The following is a 22083-nucleotide window of genomic DNA, read 5'->3' on the forward strand; positions in this document are numbered from 1 at the left end:
ATAAGGATGACATCACTTCATCCTTTAGGAGATTTCCACATCGGATATGCTAAACTATGGTGAATCTCGTCGAGACCCATACCCCTCACGGCGAATTCATGTATTATCTAAGAGTTGTTTAAGATAACCTAGATAAAAGTTAGGAGTCACCACTAGTCTCATTTTTGGGGGTTAGCTAGAAAACCCAATCGAAGGTTGAGAGTGGTTCATCGATTTCTATGCAACTAGAGATCCTAGGGTTCGGGGACTGGGCTTATGCTAATATTTCTATTAGCGCCATTTCGGTACCTAACAGTTTGTCGTGTTTCTTAAGATGTCCATGCATGTCTTTTTTAACTTTTTCGTGCCAATGAAACTAACTAGGTGATCATGCATGGATGGTCAATTTCATACCATTTTGTTTCTATTAAAAAAATGGGATAAGTAAACACCCAAAAAGTAGTTTAAGAAAAATAGTAAATCTAACATGCAATCTTAAATGAAAATTGAGTCAAAAGAAACAAACCCGCAACTCATCAGGCATTTATACAACACAAGACAACCCAAAACATATTTTGGGGAACAAATGGTACAAAAACAAAGTTGGATTGGACATCGACCATTCATCGTCTTCATGTCTTGAGAGGACCTCCACCTCCATGGACCTATTCTAAACTTAATCTGACGTTAAGACTTTGTATATATAATGTGAAAGAAACAATCATCATTACAAACAGAAAAAAGCAATCACAAGCACAAAACAAATAGGGACAATCAGGAAACTAAGGCAGTATGCATAATCGATCAAGTTTGGCCTCGGGGTTAGCCTTTGTGATTCATGCGATGATCCCTCTAGGACACCTACCCCAATTCATTTTTTTATGGCTTATAGCTATTGGTCCCTATTTGTGTTTTTTTGTGGCAACTAATGCTAGAAAAGCCCCCTAAAGCAAGTTTTAAATGTAACCCAAAGGTATCCCATGAGTTTATGTATTGCACCTATGCATATATCTAAAATCACATGCATATCTGAAAGTAGAAATGTAGGCGGGCTATCAAGCCTTGGTTCTCAATCAATCAAACAATTTTAGTGAGCTAACGTTGGATAATTTATTCAATCAACGCATAAGAAATTAAAAAGAATTTCAAATGATGCTTAAAAATCATTTAAAGAATAATTAAACGGTGAATTGTAAGGAAAAATTGTTAATGGCATAGTAAAGTTGTATCAAGGCTATGAAGCATATTTAATCATCAAGGCTAACTCAGGTGCATCCTGTGCACACTAATCGAGCTTCGCAGATGCCCTAAATATGGTCCAAGCCTAGACAACATCATTGCCAAGAAGCCAAAACATGATTTGGAAATTTGGAACATTAAGCACAACATGAAAACTTGAAAATTTTGTGCATGAACATCACTTGAATGAAAATCAAGTTCAAATGCGTAAAAGCATGAAATTTCAGATTGATTTCACTCGTTCAAAAGGTTTGAAAAGCGTGGTAAAATACTTTTTATTTTTCAAAATTTTTTGTGTACAAAGTTCAAAGGGTGAGAATCAAAACTTGTGAATATAAATGATCTCAATTCAGCATGCACGATATTCTAAAAAATCTTAGAATGAAATCACAGCAGAGAACCATAATAGAAATTATCGAACAGGGCAAAAAGATCAAAGAAATTGGAGAAGAACTCATAGATAATCGACTCCAAGAAAATTACAGAACATCAAACACATCATGAGGAACAACTTTCATGAAGAGAGATTTCTAAGGTGAGCTATGTAAGAATTTATAAAAAAAATTAAGAACACGTAGCATCACATCATAAATATAACAGGACAGCAAGGTATCATGGCAGATCAACAATGATTTATCCGAGTAAAAAAGGTTTAAAAAATCTAAAATTTCACCATAACACAAACAAGAGAAAGAGGAGCAAACTTTGTTGAGGGCCTGACCTTTAGAATCCTTAAAGAGAAAATCATACAAAAATAAGAAGATATCTGACTCAACAAAAGTAAAGCGAGCCTTCCAAATTTCACTAGAAACAAATTTCTAGGTAAATTTGACAAAATAGAAAGCAGGTAAAATGACATGCAAATAATGCAAAATTGGCATCATCAAAATTCTTTTTATAGCCTAAGACTTTCTAAGAGGTGTCAAGTTTGATTGGGGTCGAATTTATGGTCAAATAGCAAAAATCGCAAAAGCATGCTGTTGACACCTAATTTTGGAAAAATAAAATTGCATTTTGAACAAATAAAAAGAAAAAAAAAATGAAAATGGGGAAATTGATTCAATTGAAGTATGCAATGAAATATGGAATTCTAATTGATGTCCGGATTTTGTTAAATGCAGCAACAATTTTAAAATCAGGTGAACAAATGGCAATGATTTTGATAAAATGGAAGGAATCAATGCAAAATCGAGTTGATTGCGAAATCATGCTCCGATTTGCATCCATGATTTAATGTAACAGAAGATGGAAGTTTAAAATTTTCCATAGAAAGCGGCCGATCGGAACCACTATAAAAAGGAGTTGACCTACACAGTATTTAGGGGGAGGAATTCGAAATTCTGGAGAGCAAAATACGTGTGGAAGTTTTGTTTTTTTTTTCCTTCGAGAGGAAAAAGAAAGAATTCATTTGTCTGTGAAAGAAAAAGTCAAAAGGGTGCTGCAAGGAGTGGACGTGAGGGAACGTGAGAGAGAAGAGGGAAAAATAAAAAAAATTGACAAGACTCTTACCGTTCATCTTCTCCAAGGGGTTCTTTTTGCTGCACTACTGTTCTCCGAACTGCACCCCCAATTTCCGCCGCATCTCGCCACTGCTGCTGCCCCAATCTCACCGCACCAGCAGCACCGGACGCCAGGCGCCCCGACGACCGCACTCATGCCCTCGCCAACGCCACGCCACTGCAACACCCCTGCTCTGCCCGCGACGCCACCTGTCGATCTCCGAGCTCTGCCACGCCTCCGCACCGCCACCTCGTTGGTCCGTTCACCTCCGCCACGCTGTGCCACCGGTCTCGCCGCTCCGTCCGCATCTCAACCCGACGCCCGAAACCCGCGCTGCTTTGACGCCACCCAAAGCCGAAGCCCACCACGACTCGGTATTGGTGATCACCATCAAGGAGCTGTTGCCCGTGTCACACAACGACAACATCGCCTGCCCGCACTGCTCCAAAGTCAAGTTCCACTCCGGCGAGTGTTTTCAGAGTCCTGACGATTTCTCCGAGTTTGGGCTGCCACCCCGAGGCAAGCCGCATCTGTGTGGCCCATTAGGTCATCCGCGGAATCCCCAACGATGCATTCTGGTCTTTCTTTGCAGGTGGAGAATCTATGGTCAAAGGTTGGAAATTTAGTGGGATCATCAAAGGATCAAAGGATCCCACGGAGCCAACAGTGAAGAACAAACCTATTGAAAAGAAAAAAAATCGTTTGTGCCTGCGCCCAACCACCGACGCGTCCCTTGTCGAGCTTACAAATTTTTGTTTCGCAGGACTCGTGGAGCCCATGACTTTCAAGCAACCGAGCACCGCCACGTTGCATCGCGAGTAGTCATTCGAGGATCGGAATTCGGAAACCAATATTCGAATTAGGTGAAAATCTTAACTATTTTGATTTTCGAAAACTCCATTACCTCGTTTGAGATATTCGTTGATGCATATAATGGAAATTCCAACATATCACCCGATTTGCAACCGCGCCGGGATTTTTTATTTCATCTATAAAGCCTTAGATGAAATAATTAATTAAGCGGGAATAAAATTGATATTTTAATCTTTAAGGCTTAAGATCAATTTATCAATTTTATCAACGAAATATTATCCATTGATCTGAATGATGTGTGATATCTTTGGTTTAGCTTGTCATGATCGCTTTGTTTATCTTGAAATGTGTTTGGTTATAATATTGCATATTTTAGGGTTTACACATTTAGAATAGGAATATTATTTCGAATTTTAAAATAAAAAATAAAAAAATCAAATCAATCAATTTAGGTTGCTAGATTTTTAATTTGGATTGTATGTTTAATTATTTGGCAATTATTAATTTCGAAATTAAACAAAAACAAAAAAATCATCATATACATGTCATGTAGTGTTAAAGCATATTTTGCACATCATTCCATGTTAGAATTAAATTGCACTTAGTTTAATTCTAGATAATAATTTTTCTTAATTTGTTATAAGTTTAGTTATTTTTTTAGATATATTGCATTTTAGGATTATTTAAGTTAAGATAATGTTTTAGTTTAAATTAGGATTTGGCTCAACCTAATTCCTAATATAAATTAAATAGGATCTTAATCTAATTAGGTAATTTTCACATTTCACCAAATGTCGAATTTCATGAAAAATACAAAAAAAAATGTCATAGGTTAAATTAGTTTTATTATTTATGATAAAATGCATTCTTTAGGAAAAAGAAAAAATGTTATATGCACGTCATTAGGGCTAGATTCACTGAGACGCATGTCATTTAGTATTTTTGCTAGGCCCATTTAATTAGAAATCACATGTCGTTAGAATTAGCGCATTGCATATTGCATGATTTTCATTAATTAAGTGAAAACAAAAAAAGAAATTGCGTATTAATTAAAAACCATATCTAGGGTTGTTGATGTGGTTTTTAACTTAATATTGCAGATGCTTTCGTTGCTTTGAGGTAAGTTCTTGCAATTTATTTATTGTCTATCTCGGGTGTTAAATTGGTGGATCGCGCACCCGCATGATCACCTTCCATGTTAGGAAAATAGATTTAAAATCAATTTAAGCTGCCTGCAAAAACATTTTTTGAAAATAAAAGAATTGTACCGAAAGGGCATTAGAGAAATCTAGTGTAATCAAGTCCCCGTACCTATAGTCTCTGGTTCGTAGGAGTAAAGTGAAACTCCTGTTACTTGAGTTTCTAATCGACCCACCAAAAAATAGATTAGTGGCGACTCCTGATTAAAAAATCAATTGCATGTTAAGAACTTGAACTTAAGTCGCGAATTGGTATGGGCTTGGGAGAGCCCGAATTAAGTCTAGGCTTAATAATCCATTAACCTAACCTTAGGTGGTTCACACCCAAAAAATTGATCGCAACACATGCAAATCAGCCTTAGGCAAATCAGAAAATGATGCATGATGATTGGTTTATAAAGCCACATAAACAATGCATAAAAAGTGTGAAATTCACAAACAACGTAAATTTGAATGTGAGAACAAGTTTAGTTAATACATTTTACTCTAAATCAAAGTGCAAAAGTCACATGAATTCATTAACATTGATAGGTGACTTGTCATTAAGGACAAAATGCATGACAATTTAAGTTATGATATGTCAACTTGATGCATAGTTTTCACATGGTAAATGACTTTCAAATGAGACGTGCCATACATCAATACAAAGCTTACGATATGCTCTAGACATGTCTAGAAGACCTCATGACCTAATTTGGCTCTTAAGGAGCTCAAACGAAGATGTTTTCATAGGTTTGTGATCAACCTTAATCACAGCATGTGTAGCACAGACCATGAGTCATTTTCAATTATTTAATGACATGCTAAAATCCTATAATAAAAAAATCATACATGTAGAATACAATGTTGTGGTTATTTTTTGTGGAGACACCTAAGTCTAGTTTGATTCACACAAACCTATACAAAAACGACAAAATAGGACAACACGATTAACCTCACAAAATGCTGCAGCATGAACATGTTTTCGCACACGCGATTGACCTAGTAAACAACAATCATTTGGCCATGAATTATACCTAGTTAGAAAGCTTGTAATGCATATTACAACTTTCATGAAGGATGGGAATCCAATCGAACGCATTTAAGACCTCGTTTCAGAGCAAACATGAGTCGAACTCAAACAGGGCAAACTGACTTTAAGATGATTTTTCAAGGTTTTGCCTAACCAATTTTACTTCCACAAATAAACCATCTCTAAAATCATAACACAAAAATCAGTAGGAAATCAGCATACAGTCAGTACATCCAACCATCATAACACCGGAATATTGCACAAAACCAAGAGAATCATCCAACTTCCAAAGTGTAATTCAAGCATCAAACGAACTTTGCTCAGGGCCTATAACCTATCAAATCGAAGCATGTCAAAAATAAATAATATGTCTAGAACAACTCGAGGCCAAACATGAGGTTTAATACCTCAAATCGGCCTTAACAGAAGGTCACATCCAAACATACGATTTTACAGAACAAGGTAAATCATGTAAGCTCATGTTTAAACTCATCTTCAATCAACACAACCTCATCACATATCATCATATAACATCTAAATCTTCAAATGTAAGAATGAGATATGATTGTAGGTTCGAATCCTACCCCTAATTGACTATTTTGATCTCGCTTCATTGGATTCAAGTTTTGGCTTGTTACCTTTTGCGATTTCGATGAATCTAATGTGATCAATCGATGATCAAGGCTCCAAAATGGACCATGAACTTCAAGGATCGTCGGATTAAGATGCAGGATTGCTGGAGAATTGGAATCAAGCGCCGATTAGACTGGATCAATGTTGGTTTGCGGTTGTGAAGAAGACTGATTTGGAGAGTCAATGGGAAATCGGATGATCGGAGGACTTCCGATGGACGTTCAGCCAAGTCCAATCACTAGGACCTTGAAGACTAACTAAGGATCGCTGCTGGTTGGCTCTGGAATACCAGCAAGCCACTAGACCACCTAGTTCAGCTGTGGAATGAACCAACTCAAATCACCAGTACGTTCGCTAGTGATAATCCTGAGCAACGATTAGGCCTAGATGGGAGGCTATGGAGCTCATCAAAGGGGGCGCTGATCACCACTAGTTTGGGGAGGAGATGGAGGTCGATGGAGGTACGAGTTACTACAGCAAACTGACCAGCATGAGATCGTGGAGTTTGGGACATCTGGAGTGCCATAACTTGGCACAGAGGGACACTTAGAGCGCATTTGGTAATGTTTTTATTTAAAAATTGTTCCAGTGAACATAAATAGAAAAAAAATGTTTCTGTTCTAGGGAATGATTTTTTAATAAAAAAAAACGCGTTTAATATACTTATTCGGGAATAAAAAATGAACAGAAAATGATTTGGTAAATTTATGTTATTTTTTGTTTCTTTTAATTTTTAAATATTTTTATTTTATTTTTCTTATTTTTCTTTCTTTTTCTTTTTCTTTTTCTTATATTGGCCGGTCGCCGGCCTCAGCCATGGTTGGCGACCAGCCGACGAGGGCTGGCAGCCTCACCGGCCACCGCTAGGCCAGCCGAGCCTCGTCGGTGGCTGGGTTAGCTCGGGCTCGTCGGATGCAGGCGAGCCCGAGCTTGCCCAGCCAAGGCGAGGTCAAGCCTCGCCAGGGGCCGGCGACGCTCCGGTGAGGTCACCGGCCCTCAACAAAGATCGCCGGCCATGGCCGAGGCCAGCGGCACCGACCAAAGAAAAAGAAAAAGAAAAGAAGAAAAAAGAGAAGAGAGAGAAATTTTGTTCTTAAAATTGTTCTAGAAACAAGAAACACGTTTTTCTTGTTTCTTGTTTCTGTTCCAAATGTGTTTATGAGAACAAAAAAATAGATTTGGAACAAAACGTAAACAAACGCGTTTCTATTCTTCTTTTTGTTCCCTAGAACAAAAAAACAAAAATTTTGTTCAAAAACATAAAATAAAAAAAATGAAAACAAACAGGCCCTTAAGTGCCATAACTTCGGAAATGTACACTTAAATACCGGTTTCGGAGTAAAGTGGAACACTTAGGGTGCGTTTAATAACGTTTCTGTTCAAAAATGTTTCCAGCGAATAATTTTTGAACAAAAGAACGCATTTGGTAACTACACAAAATTTCTATTCCTAGAATAAAAAGAACAAAAACACGTTTGGTAAACTTATATAATTTATTTATTTATTTTAATGTTTTTAATATTTTCATATTCTTTTTTTATTTTTCCTTTTTCTTTCTCTTTGGCTAGTCGCCGAACACTACCATGGCTAGCGACCGACTAGGCGACATCCGACAAGCTTGCCAGAGCCTCACTAGGCCAAGGCGAGGCCCAACCTCACGCCAACTGGGGAGGCGGAGCCTCACCGTGGCTAGGCCTCTCCGGGGGCCAGCGACGCTCAACGAGGTCGCAACCATGGCCAAGGCCGGTGACCAGCAAAAGAAAGAAGAAGAAGAAGAAAAGAATGAGAAAAAGAAGAAGAAAAATGAGAAAAAAAGTATTTCTTGAAAGTGTTCTTAGGAATAAGAAACAAGTTTTTTTCTAATTCTTGTTTCTGTTCCAAATTTGTTCCCTAACAAAAAAATAGATTTTTTGTTCTTGAGAACAAAAACAAACGTGTTTCTATTCTTTTTTATTTCCCGAAACAAAAAAACAAAAATTGTGTTCGGGAATGGAAACAAAAATTTGCCAAACACCCCTTTAAGTGCCACTCGGCCAAATGGCTAACGTGGCAATTTTCCGACGAGTTAGGTGCAAAACAGCGTCGTTTTGCACACCGACGTGACAAGAAAATGTAAAAACGACATCGTTTTGTGTCTGATATGTAAATAATTAATATAAAAATTAATTAAATTAAATTTAAACTTAATTTTATATAAAATATTCTAAAAATAAAAAACTTAAAATTTACAAAACTTAAAATTTAAAAAAAAAAAACTTAAAATTTAAAAAAAACTTAAAATTCAATTAAAATTCTTAAAAATTAAAATTTAAAAATTTAAAAAAATTAAAATTTAAAAAAACTTAAATTTAAAAAAAAAATTAAAAAATAAAATAAAATTTAAAAACTTAATTTTAAAACTTAGAATTTAAAAAATTAAAAACTTCCATTTTTAAATTTTAATTTTTTTAAATTTTAAGTTTTGTAAATTTTAATTTTAAGTTTTTTAATTTTAGTTTTTTAAAACAACACCGTTTTGCACCCAACTCGCTTGGAAAATTGCCACGTCGGTCATTTGGCCGGATTTTGGCTAGAGTGGCACTTAAGTGTTCCACTTTACTCCGAAACTAGCATTTAAATGTACATTTCCGAAATTATGACACTTAAGTGTCCCTCCGTGCTAAGTTATGGCACTTGGGCTGTTCTTCTGCCTGAGATCGTGAATTAGCAACAACGAGTGAGGCGGTGGCAGCTTGTGCGAGAAGAGAGAGGGAGAGAGAACTAGTGAGAGAGAGCGAAAGAAGAGAGAATTTTGAAAAAGAAAATGTCTTCAAATTTGTAATTTGTCAAAATGAACCCCTTATAGTTTTTGGAGGGAAAAACCTAATATAATCTTCATTTGAGATCAAATCTTGACCATCGGCTCAATTCCACGATGGAAACTTGATCTAATGACCTAATTAAGCTTGTTAGTGTTAATCCTAATCAAAATGTATCGCATGATCATTAAGATGGTATTGATGCACAAAAATCGAGAGTTTAAAGTCAGATTGTGATTAGGGCCTAATTAGAGGCAATTTTGTAATTTCACAAAATTCAGAGGTTTACTCTCAAAATCTGGAAAAGTGGGAGGCTTAAGGATGAAATACACATGATGAGGAGTCAATAGGTGGTCACTAGCAATCGAGAGATGGTCAGCGAACCTGTTGACTGAACCAGCCTCTTCCGCTAGTGACCGATTAGACTGGTTGAACCAGTTCAATAGGTTCTTAGGAAACTTGGGCTGGCTAGTCCTTGGGGGGCTAAATTTAATGCAATTTTGTCCTTCAAGGACCAAATTGGTAAGAATACTTATCAACTTGAGAAAAAAGGGTCCAATTCTAAAGAGATTAGGCCAATTAAACCATACAAATGCGATCCGGTGATTTTCTATTGGCCTAACCACTTGATTAACATGAAAAATAATGGACCTACACCATGGGTACACATAATTGGACATTACAGGCCAAATTGGACAATTTCACATAATTTCTCAATCAAAATCACAAATTAATCGAAATTGAATTCAATTAATATTGCAAGACAACTATTCGACTAATTGTCAATGCTTAGGATAACCTATTGCATCCAAATCAACTTCAAATGGATACCATGACTCTTATTATAAAAATGAATCAATGTTTACTATTGAAATTGAACCTTGATTCGCAAAATTAAACCTTAATCTCAAATGGGTCAACTTGAATTTCTTTAATTGAAGCTCATTAGCTTGGTTTTCCTATATTCAAGAAGGTTGAATTCCTCAAATTTAAAAGTTCCTAAGTGAATATGTTATAATGGACCACAGTTTCGGATTTATCTCGAGAAAATAAGTGGAATGGAAGAGTTCGTTCGCAATTCATAAAGAATTGATTCGGACCCCCTAAGTAGGGCTAAAAGTCGCAATTCGCATTTCGACACTACCATTCTTGAAATTGAGTGAACGAGTGAATGAAAATAGTCCCTAGGTCAAATATCTTAAAAGGAACAAATCTTAATTATGATTAAAATGAAAGTAATTTTATTTTTGGGCAAAAATTCGGAAAATAAGGTTCTTCATTGATTTTTACAAAAAAAATTTACCCCAAAATCAAATTGAAACTAAAATGAGATGATTTGTAGATTTTTAGTTTTTAAAATTTTTAAGTTAAAATTTTAACCAAAAGTTAACCATTTGTTGACTTTTCCTAAAATGTTGTTTTTTTGAGTTAAATCTTTGAAATTTTCGAAAATTAACTTGACTAAATGAAATCAAGATAGTTTAGGATCTTTTTGTGCAAAAAGCCAATTTTTGACAGGGAGTTAGCTTTTGGTTTAAGGGTTGACAAAAAAGTCAACCTAAAAGCCAACCATTTGACTATTTTGGGGTTTTTGATGGAAATGAATAGGAAATCATTTAAAAATGACAAGACAAAAGAAAGAAACAAAAAAACGACACTTTTTAGTCGAGAAATGGGATCCGTCGCTATCGTAGATCCTAATCTCGGTGTTCTACCTTTAATAACACATTGGCTAAAAATCGGTATCAACAAACTATAGTCTCTCACCATCAAACCTCACCATATCATCAAAAATCATCTTCAATCATTCATATCATTTGTATAAATGTAAATCGCAATCTAAAGTACGAATCCTAGCCCGGTTGCCTATTGCAACCTCACTTCATCAGATTCATGATTCAAGGAGGTGCGGCCAAACACGAGAGAGAGAGAGAGAGAGAGAGAGAGAGAGAGAGAGAGAGAGAGAGAATTTGAATATGAAATTACGCATCCCCAAAAAAAAAAAAATGGAGGGAAAAATGGTCTTATACCTCCACCTAAGCTTAAATTTGGGCCCTTGGATTGATCCAAGGGCTCACATTATACCTTCTTCATCAAGGTTTATTCCTATTGATCTAAAGATGATCACATGGATTAATGACATGTCTAGATAAATGGCTAGGATTAATCATCAATGAATGCTTGAGATTTAATGCTTAATCCCTAGGTATGTCTCTTAATTGGCTTAACCTTAATGATTAGGATTAGTGACATGGCACTTTGGGGCAATTTAGTAAATTCACTAGGGGCAATTTCATAATTTTTGTACAAGAGGGATATGGGAAAGTCAACCATAAGGCTGGCCAACTAAGGGTGGTCGTCAGCTGCCAGAGAATCGTTGAAAAATAGTTGAACCAGCCAGTCAAATTGGTCCTAACCGATTCTAACCAGTTCGGTCGATTCTTGACTAAATTTTATGCAATTTAGCCCTTAAGGGACCTAATTGTAAAGAATTTTTACTCATTTGAGAGATAACTAGGCTAATTTGGTAAGAAACGATCCAAATTCACTTAAATTAATCCAATAAAAAATCTTTTAAAAATGTCTTAATCTATTTTAATTGGTTTGCTCACCTCAAGAATATTAAAAATCATGCTTAAATTTAATGGGTGCGCGAATGTGGAATTCCTAGCCAATTTGCATAATTTGTGCAATTCTCGCTCTCAAAACTAAATATATCGAAATTAACTTAATTGATACAACATGATATCAATTGATTCAATTACCCATGTTCATGACGGCTTAATCCATGTAAGTTGACGCAAGAATGATGGTATGAACTTTATGTCAAATTTAAATTGGGGGTCAATGATGAAATTGAACCTCAATCTATCAAATTAAACCTTAGTCTTAAATAGGTCAACTTGAATTGCACCAATTGAAGTTCATTAGCTTGAATTTCCAAAGTTCAAGTAAGCTAAATCCATCAAATTGGAAATTAACTAAGTGAATTTACCAAAATTGACCCCAAACTTGGATTCAATTTGAGAAAATGAGTTGATTTTGGGTGATAGGTCTTAAAACATGAAGAATCAATCGGGACCCCCAATTAGGGTTGAATACAGCAATTTTTGCCTAGATATGCCAAATCACCGAAATGGTCGCACGAGTGATCTTGAAATGGCCTCTAAATCAAATGTTGTAAAAGAAACTAAGTCAAAATGTGAAGAGAGTAATTAATTTTATTTTTGGTCAATTCCAAACCTAAATCCAAAAAAATTCAAAAATTGAGGTTCTTAATTGTTTTTTGCAAAATTTTAAATGCCAAAATCACATAAAAGCTAAAATGAGATTTTTTTTTCATTTTTCAATTTTTTTTTTTTGGTGAAAGTAGACTTATTACTAAAAGATTGATTTTATGATCAAAAATTTGAATTTTTTTTTTTTTAAAATATTATGGCCAAAATGATATTATGATCAATTGGAAACTTTTTATGCAAAAAGCCAAATTTTAACCTAAGGTTGACAAAAAGTCAACTCAAAAGTCAATTTTTTGACTTTTTGGGTTTTCAATCATAATAGTTAGAAAATTATACACAAATGAAAGGTCAATGAAAAAAAATAAAAAAAAAATGACACTTTTTGCTTGAGAAACGAGTTTCATCGTAATTGAAAACACCAACCTCGAAGTTTTACCTCTTGTGACGTATCAACTAGAAGTCAGGTGTCAACAATCTTTAGGCATCTAAACTTGATTCAGGTTTGACAAGCTATTGAGTGATGTCAACCATTTGCGTTGATGATGATGGCTCGTCATCTTCATTGTTTCCACAGGCAACCATTAAGCTATCATCAAACGTAACATTGATGAATTGTTCTACTTTATGCAAACCTTGTTAAAAACACGATATACCTTGCTAGTGCTAGAGTATTTAAAATATATACCTTTGCTTGCCATTAGCTCAAACTTATCAACATTGTCGTTTTCATTCCTACAAACATAGCACTTGCAACTAAAGATGTGAATGTATGAGGTACTTCACTTTCTACCTTTGAAGGGTTCATATGGTGTTTTTTTTTTTTTTTTCCAATAATGATCATATATATACTCTATTGATGATATATAGCTTGTAGTCACGATTGCTTCAGCCCAAAAGCAGGCTGAAATGCCACTTTCACTAATCATTGTTCTTGCCATCTCTTGAAGTGATCTGTTCTTTCTTTCAACAATGTCATTTTATTATGATTGTTGACACTTGATTTTTAGTCAACGTGTCGAAAAATGTCAAAAACATTGAGATTTGGGTTTCGATCGCGATAGAGTTCGTTTCTTGGCCAAAAAGTGTCATTTTCATTTCTTTCTATTGTATTGTCATTTTAAAGCAATTTCCAAGTCATTTTAAAAAAAAAACTGAAAAGTCAAACAGTTGACTTTCGGGTTAATTTTTTTAGTCAACCCTTTGACCAAAAGTCAACCCTTAGTCAAAATTTGACTTTTTATCCAAAAAGATTTCATTTAATTTTAATTTTAATTTTATCAAATCAATCTCTTACAAACTCAAAAAATTTGACCAAAGTCAACATTTTAGAAAAAGTCAACCTTTAGTTGACTTTTGGTCAAGCATTTGACCAAAAAATAGAAAAAAATGTATAAATACGTTCATTTTAGTGTCAATTTGACTTTTGTGTCGAAATTTTTATAAAATTAGATTAAGAACTTTGTTTTCTGAATTTTTCAATTTTAGGTTCTAAATCCGCCAAAAATCAAATTACTTTCAACATAATTATAATTGCGTATAGTTCTTTTTTTTACATTTGGTTTATGGACTACTTTAAATTTGCTCGTGCATTCAATTTCGCAATTTACCGAGTCAAAATATAAATTGCCATTTTGAGTCCTAATTAGGGGGCCAAAATTGATTCTTCATGACTTGCAAACAAACAATTGTTTATCACTTATTTCTTTAAGATAAGTCCAAATCCGAAATCAATTTTGAGAAACTCACATTAGAACTTATTAATTTGAAGAATTCTATCCTCCCGAGCATAAGAAAGTCAATCAATTAAGCTTCAATTGATAAAATTCGAATTGACTCATTCAGGATTATGGTTTAATTTCATAAATCTAGGTCTAATATTAATATTAGGCCCATATTCATTTTTGACATAAGCTTGAGCGTTTCAATTTAAGGTCAGTTTGAATGCGATAAGTGATCTTACACATGGGTGGTTAATTAGATAAGGCAATTATGACATTAATTGAATTTTTTTAGTCAATTCGCAATTTTACCCATTGAATTACAAATTTGACTGTTTTAGCCTTTTATGCTCGATTCAAAGTACCCATGGTTTTGATCCGTTGTCTTTCATGATTATCATTCAATTAAGTCAATAGAAGACCCCTAGATTGCATTCATGATGTTTAATTAGCTTAATTGAATCATGATAGGGCAATTTCATCTCGAATAGGATAAATTTCCTTTTCAAGTTGGTCCTTTAGGGACCAAATTGCATAACTTTTGAGCCCATAAGGATCGCAAGTGAGCGAAATGGTGAGAATCGGACCAACTCTTTCAAGAACCGGTCAAATACTGGCCAAACCAAACCGAACCAACCCGACCAGTCTAATTAGCTGTTGGCGAACTAGCCGATTTGGTAGCTTGCCAGCTGATTCTAGACCTTTGGCTATCGATTCCAAGATCCTCTTGATGTCAACTTCAATCCTACATTGTTGATTTCTCGAAATTTTACAGATTAGTCCTCGAATTTCATCAAATTACAATTTGACACCTAATCAGACATTTTGACGCAATTCTCAATTTTGGCTCGAGTTTTCGCAAATCAAACCGATTAGGCAAATTAATCGACACCTCGAGATCATTATCCAACCTTTGAAATCAAATTTTAACTGTTAGATCAAAATTTCAACTGTCTGATCAAACCGATGGACAAAATTAGATGGTTTGGGGATAGTATATAAGCCCATTTTCCCTCCATTTTTTGGGGGGGCTCATTTTTTGCACCAAACTCTCTCTCTCTCTCAAATAGATTTCTCTCTCTCCTCTATATTTTCCCGCCTAAACCACCTTCTTCTCCTTCGTGCATTAGACCACCGCTAGTGGTTTAGCCCCCTCACCGATGACCCCCTGGCCGGCACCTACCACCAACGACCTCTCCACTCTCCCCTCTCCCTCATCGCAAGCTTTAATCCGCCCAAGGACCACTAGAGTTTCCTGTTCGGCGGCTCTTCCTAGTTGGACCAAAGATTGGCATGATCGCTAGTCTTGTTTCCAATCGGTCTATCCATTTGGACTAGCCACTATCCAACAGTTTACAACACCAATATGTTCACAGAAGAAACCTTGACCCTCTGGTGGTTGAGGCCTTGAAGATCAGCCATCGAATTGCTTTTGGTGGCTGTTTTCTCTCACTAGCATTAAAGTCGATTCGAATCAGGACCAGTTCTGCTCCCAACCAAATTTGACAACCGCTACCACCTTTTGGAAGCCCAACCACCACCGATCACCCTTAGGAAGATCCTCTCCAATCGATCATTGAAATAGCTCTAATGACCTTGATCTTTTACTGGCACACCAAGGTCAATCCAATCGAACCGGTTTTGCTGTGATCCAAGTTAGCAATCCAATCAATCTGAAGCCGATTCAAGCAGTTCAGATCTAATCCTCAACGATCTGTGGTGATTCGAAGGTGTTTTGGCGATTTGATTCGATCGATTGCAATCAAAATCAACCAAAACGTATAAATGGGAACAATATCGATCTTGAACCTCGTGAAGCGAGGCCAGATTAACCAGTCGAGGCTAAGATTCAATTTTAGGTTAATATACTAGGTTTAGATGTCAGATCGATCGATTTAGATGTTGATTTACTGTGCTTGATTATTCTTGAATGATAGGGATGATTGAACTTGATTAAGGATTGAATCTGCATTTTCGTAGCTACTGGACTAAACTTATGTTTTGGCCAAAATGAGATTTGAAATGACCTCATTTCAACTCAAATCCTCTTAGATTTTTAAAATACACATCACTAGCTTTGAATGAATAGGTCGCATGCCCTGATCGAGCAACATTTGATCCTCGAAAAACACCTCCAAAGATGAGCAATTTTGCAATAGTTTAAGTTAGTTTTCAATTTTGTCCTAGTTCAGATATGTGATTTTTCTATTTTCATACAACTTTATGTGGTGATTTATGGACAACCTTGTCCATGAAAGTTATTCGTTATTGTGTGGAGAACGCCTTATAATTTTTTTGGGATTTTTGGATGTGTTTAACTAAGTCAAAATCACCTAGATCTGAGCATAGTACAATCTGCCCTACACTGATTCGAATTGCATTTTGGTAAAATTGAGTCCATAAATGAGTTTTTTTTTTTTTTTTGTCTCAAATCATTCATGAAAGATGAAACACATTGTATATGTTCAATTGATGCATGATTTGCAAAGTTTTGATGTTGTCTGGTGTGTCAATTGCATGAGTTAATGTGAAAAAGTGTTGCAATAACATGTAGCTTGGATATGCATATCTATTGTTTCATTTTTGTCACTACTTGAGTGATCGCAATTAGGTTTCAAACTCGTAATGAAAAATGTTCATCATCACATGTTCTATATGTGAAATTTTTCATTAGATTTTTTCGTGTCTTTAGATGGCTGAAATCATGCCCATTTTGTAATGCTAGGATTAGAATGAAACTTTACCATATATGCACCTTGACATGCCCACTTGAGTCTTCTAGAGACTGAATTTTACAATTATACCTCTTAACTATTGAACCGCATGTTACAAGATTTGTGTACATGTTTAGGTCATTACATTTGAATGTCATCTCAAATGTTAACTTTGCGTCATAAAAGCACATATTGCATTCAAAAACCCTCAAGCAATTCATTAGGAATCTAGAATCATCTCGGAATGTCATTGATTTGTATGACATCTTTGCATGCCGACTTAGGGTAGATGATTTACCCAAGTTGTTTATCACATCCGATTCTAAGTCTTATGCGATTTTTCATGTCGTTTGTGCATTACTTGATTGACTTTGAGGTTCTTTAATGCATGCTTATCTTCAAATTTTTAGTTAATGACGTGCACATTATTAGAAATCTCGGTCTCAGAGCATTAAATTGACCAAATTTGAACTCGAGCCCTTCTAGAGAGTAGTAAAGCACATTTTCTAACGCCACTAATTTTGTGTCAATCGCTCATTGTTAGGGCCACTTTCCATTTTTTTTTAAATCTAAACTAGAATTTGGACATGAGATCAAATTTGGACCCCTATTCTAACCCTTGTTTGGGAAAACCTTTGATATTTTTGTTTCATTTTTTCTACAAGGATTCCACCCTTGATCCCTGATAAAATTTGTTTGTCATCATGTTGGCTAGGTTGTATGTAAATTTGGTGATTTTTAGATATGTTTTGATAGGACAAATCCTTGTGATATTGGCTGAACGTCCTACTGTTTGTCAATTTTCTGATGTGTTATTGCTTGTTGTCTGATTTTTGTAAAATCATGTATAGCTCATTTAAGAAAACTTTCTTCATAATCTTTTTTTTATCATGTCATGCATATTAGGAAATTTTTCCATTACTAAATTGTCAATGGGCATTACCTAACTTTGCTGATTAGTCATGTTGATCTGAGATTTCGTGACATGAACTTGGATGTGATTGTTTAGGTAGACTACTTAGGTTAATTTGTGCATAAACCTAGGTCGTACCATATTCATGAAAGTAGCTTCAAATACCTTGATATTCATTGCTAAATGAATTTCAACAAGCCTTCTTTCCAAATCATATCTCAAAATGCTTTCGTTCATGTGACGATTTCGAAATTAAATTTTTAGAAATTCTCTTTCAAAGATTGATTTGGCTTAAGGAAGTGTCGTGGTTTGAGCCATATTCAAAATGCCTACGATACTTATGAATGCACTTTTGCGAGTTCCAAGCTAATTTTGGCATTTGAATATGCTCTATAATCTTGGCATTCTTTAATCCTAAATGTTTTCAAACTTTTCCAAACTTTGATTTGACAATCATAAAGGTCATGGTTTGGATTGTATTCAAAATGCATACGATGCTTGTGAATGCATTTTTGCGAGTTCCAAGCTAGCCTTGGCAATTGAGTGCCTTCCATTGTCGAGACATCACATTGTCTCAAAAGCTTTTATAATGATTTCAAACCTTTTTTTTTTAAATGTCACATGTATTCACCATGCATATAATCTTGTCATTTATTAGAAATAGTATGTATATGTGATTTGCGTGTGCCATTGGTAATGAGTGATCCGCCGACGATTCACTTTATTATTTGATTGCTTGAGAAATAAAGGCCAGAAGACTTGCATGCATGTTTAATTCCCGCAAATGCATGTGATTTCTAGATGAATGATAGGGTCAATGTATGATATTGAGGGAAAATCCTAGTATCACATAGGTTGCTTCATTAAGGGCTTATAAGTGTTATTAGCTATGCAATAATACAATTGGTCGATAATGGCTATAAGTCACAAAATTTTTGGATTGGGTAGGTGTCCTAGAGAGACCTATGCATGAAAGACAAAGGTTGACCCCAAGGCCCAAACATAATTTTTGCATTGAAACTTCTTCAAGCAATTGATCTTGATGTGATGTTATGCTTTTGACTGTTTTGATGTGTATATTTGTCTCTTTACATTATATATACTTAGTTTTAGATTTCCTAAACTAGGTCTAGATTAAGATCCTGAAGATGGAGAGGAAACGAAGATGGTGGGGGTCGATGTCCATTCTGACATTTATTGTGTACTATTCATTCCCCAACATATGTCTCGGGTTTTTTTTTTTTTTTTGTATAAAGCCCGACGAGTTGCGGGTTCTTTCTTCTTCTTATCTTTTTCAATTGTATTTCTCTTTTATTTTCTAGGATTGCATGGTAGATTTATTGCTTTCCTTATTTATTTACTTACTGCTTCGTAGGTTTCAATTCAATTGATTGCTTTCTTTTCATTTTCCTTAGTAATAGAATAGCACGAAAACAACCAACCATGCATGATTGTTTAGTTTAGGACTAATGATTCCGAAAATGTAAGAAGATATGCGTGGACACCTTAGCTAAAGATGACATATTGTTAGGTACCAGAAGAGCACTGATAAAGATATTGGCATAACCCAAATCCCCGAACCTAAATATTTGGTTGCGTAGGAATCGAGGGAATACTCTCGACTCTCAATTAGATTTTCTAGCCGACCCCCAAAACGAGGTTAGTAGCAACTCCCGTTCTATTTTTTAGGTTGTTTTAAAACAACTATGCCATATAAATGAACCCGTCACGAGGGGTACGAGTTTCGATGAAACTCACCGTGGTTTAGCATACTTGTCGTGGAAAGCTCCTAATGGATGAAGTGATGCCATCCTTAGGCAAGCGAGTATTGGAGGGAATGCTACCACGGTAAAAGTACCCTTAAATCTAATATCTACACTCAACTTCTTCTCTCGGGGTGTGTCATCTATGTGGGTATAAATCGCGACACTCTACTGTCACACGGGATACGAGCTTGAGAGAGCTCGTGACTCAAGAAGGGAACTCACAAGAGGCTCAATCCAAAATGCGAGGTTATGACATCTTTTGGAACACGAGCCATAAGTGAACTCTCGTGATCAAGTACTCATAAACCCGACCTTTCCCATTCCTTCTCTCATGAGGGGGTTTGGCGATGAGATCAGGTTGTGACAACAATGTATAAGGAGTTGAGAAGTTATACTCAATACTATTTTCTTCACAATAACCTGCAAAGGCTTGATTTGGGAATTCCCCACCATGATTAATGTGGATTGTTGAAATGTTGTATCCCTTCTCATTCTAGATTTTTCGTGCAAATTTCACAAAGGATTTTTACACTTTATCTTCTTGAGCTAAAAACATTACTCCTATGAATTTGGAGTAGTCATCTATTGGGTTTTGTTTCAAAAAACATGAACATGCACATAGATAAAATGAATCAAAAATGATTCACAGTAGAAGCAAAAAGACCCATGCACATGTCTCCAAAACATTGTTCGTTCATTTTAATAAGAAGACCGTAGAAATGAAAGGGAGGGCTAATCACATTACCCTTGTACCATGACTAAAGCAATTTGATTCTAACGTTCTTCAGATACAGACCACAAACTTCTGATCTCATAGTTTTGGTCCTGACGTTCTTCATATCTGGACCACAAACATATAATCTCCTTATATCATGGCTAAAGTATTCTAATTCTGATGTTCTTCAATTCCAATCCCACAAATGTCGAACTCTAGTTCAAATATACCACCAATCTCGCATCGAAGGGTAAAGAGAAAATTTGAAAGGGTTCACCACTTCAATTGTGCTAGCAATTGCTCTTGTATGTGACTAATTCAATTTATCTCTATCATTTCTCTTGATCATCTCATCATCCTATCTTAATCACTTCATGTTATTAGTCTTAGATCCCATTTATTTAAATTAATTCGTCTCATTAACTCTGAAACTGTTTCAAAGCATTAATTCAATTGTAAAGTTTGAACTCACTTGAGAGTCTAAATCTGGACACCGAAGCCATTTTAAAGCATTGATTTGGGAATTATTTCTGTAACCGTTACAAAGTATTATTCCGGTATTCATTTTGTAACCGTTACAAAGTATTATTTCGGGTATTCATTTTGTAACCGTTACAAGGATTTAATTCAACCATTATGCCTGAAGTCATTTCGGAACATTAATTTGGTCATTTTATTTTGAAATCATTTTTGGACATTAACATGGCCATTGCTTCTAAAATTGTTTCAAATTATTAAATTGGTTATTGATTCTAAAACCGTTTTATATCATTAAAGTACCCATTTATTTTGAAACCGTTTCAAATCATTAATATGGCATTTGATTATAAACCTGTTTAAGATCTTTAATTTGGCCGTTAAGTCTAAAACCATTTAAGTTCTTTAATTTAGCCATTAATTATGAACTCGTTTCAAATCATTATTGTGGCCATACTTCTAAGCTCATTTCATATATGTAATATGGCTGTTAAATGTCAAACTATTTTCGATTTTTTATTATGCCATTGGTTCTAAGGCTGTTTCAGAATTTCGATTTTTAGCCCAACTCAAACGCATTTGCAATATTAACTCTTTTGTTCAGGTGTCATTCTGAATTGGTAATTATTTATGGTATCCTTAGGTTCATCACTGAGTTGGCAGTAATATTTACAATAACACGTTAGCACAATCAAGAGAATTGATTATTCTAATCAATCTCTAGTTCCTACAAATAATGAGTGACATCCGCCAATATGTCATGGCTACCCAAACTGTTTGAATATTTCAAAAACATAATAAACCTGTCAGCTTTGGTAATCATATAATTCAATTCTTTTGTCTTGCTATCGACACATGATTTTTGGTCAACACGCCATAAAAAGGCAAAAACTGATATTAGGGCTTTTAATCGCGACAAAGCCTGTTTCTCCACAAAATATGTTGTTTTTCATTTCTTTCTTTTCCATTGTCATTTTTAATCAATTTTCTATCTATTTTCAACAAAAACTCAAAAATTCAAACAATTGACTTTTTTGTTAATTTTTTTGTCAATCCTTTGACCAAAAGTCAACCTCGGGTCAAAAATTAGCTTTTCGCCCAAAATATGTCAAATGTCCTTAATTTCACTTTTGTCAAGTCAATTTTCAAAAAATTCAAAGTTTTGAAATAAAAATCAACCTTTAGATAAAAGTCAACTAAAGGGTTGACTTTTGATCAAACCTTTGACCAAAAAAAATTGGAAAAATAAAAATTCTCAAAACACTTTTTTTTTTTCTAGTGTCAATTTAACGTGTGTGTCGAAAATTTTACAAAATTTGATTAAAAACCTTGTTTTCTAAATTTTTCGGTTTTAGGTTCTAAATTGAC

Source organism: Eucalyptus grandis, chromosome 9 (assembly GCF_016545825.1).
Source record: "Eucalyptus grandis isolate ANBG69807.140 chromosome 9, ASM1654582v1, whole genome shotgun sequence".
NCBI classification, from domain to species: Eukaryota; Viridiplantae; Streptophyta; class Magnoliopsida; order Myrtales; family Myrtaceae; genus Eucalyptus; species Eucalyptus grandis.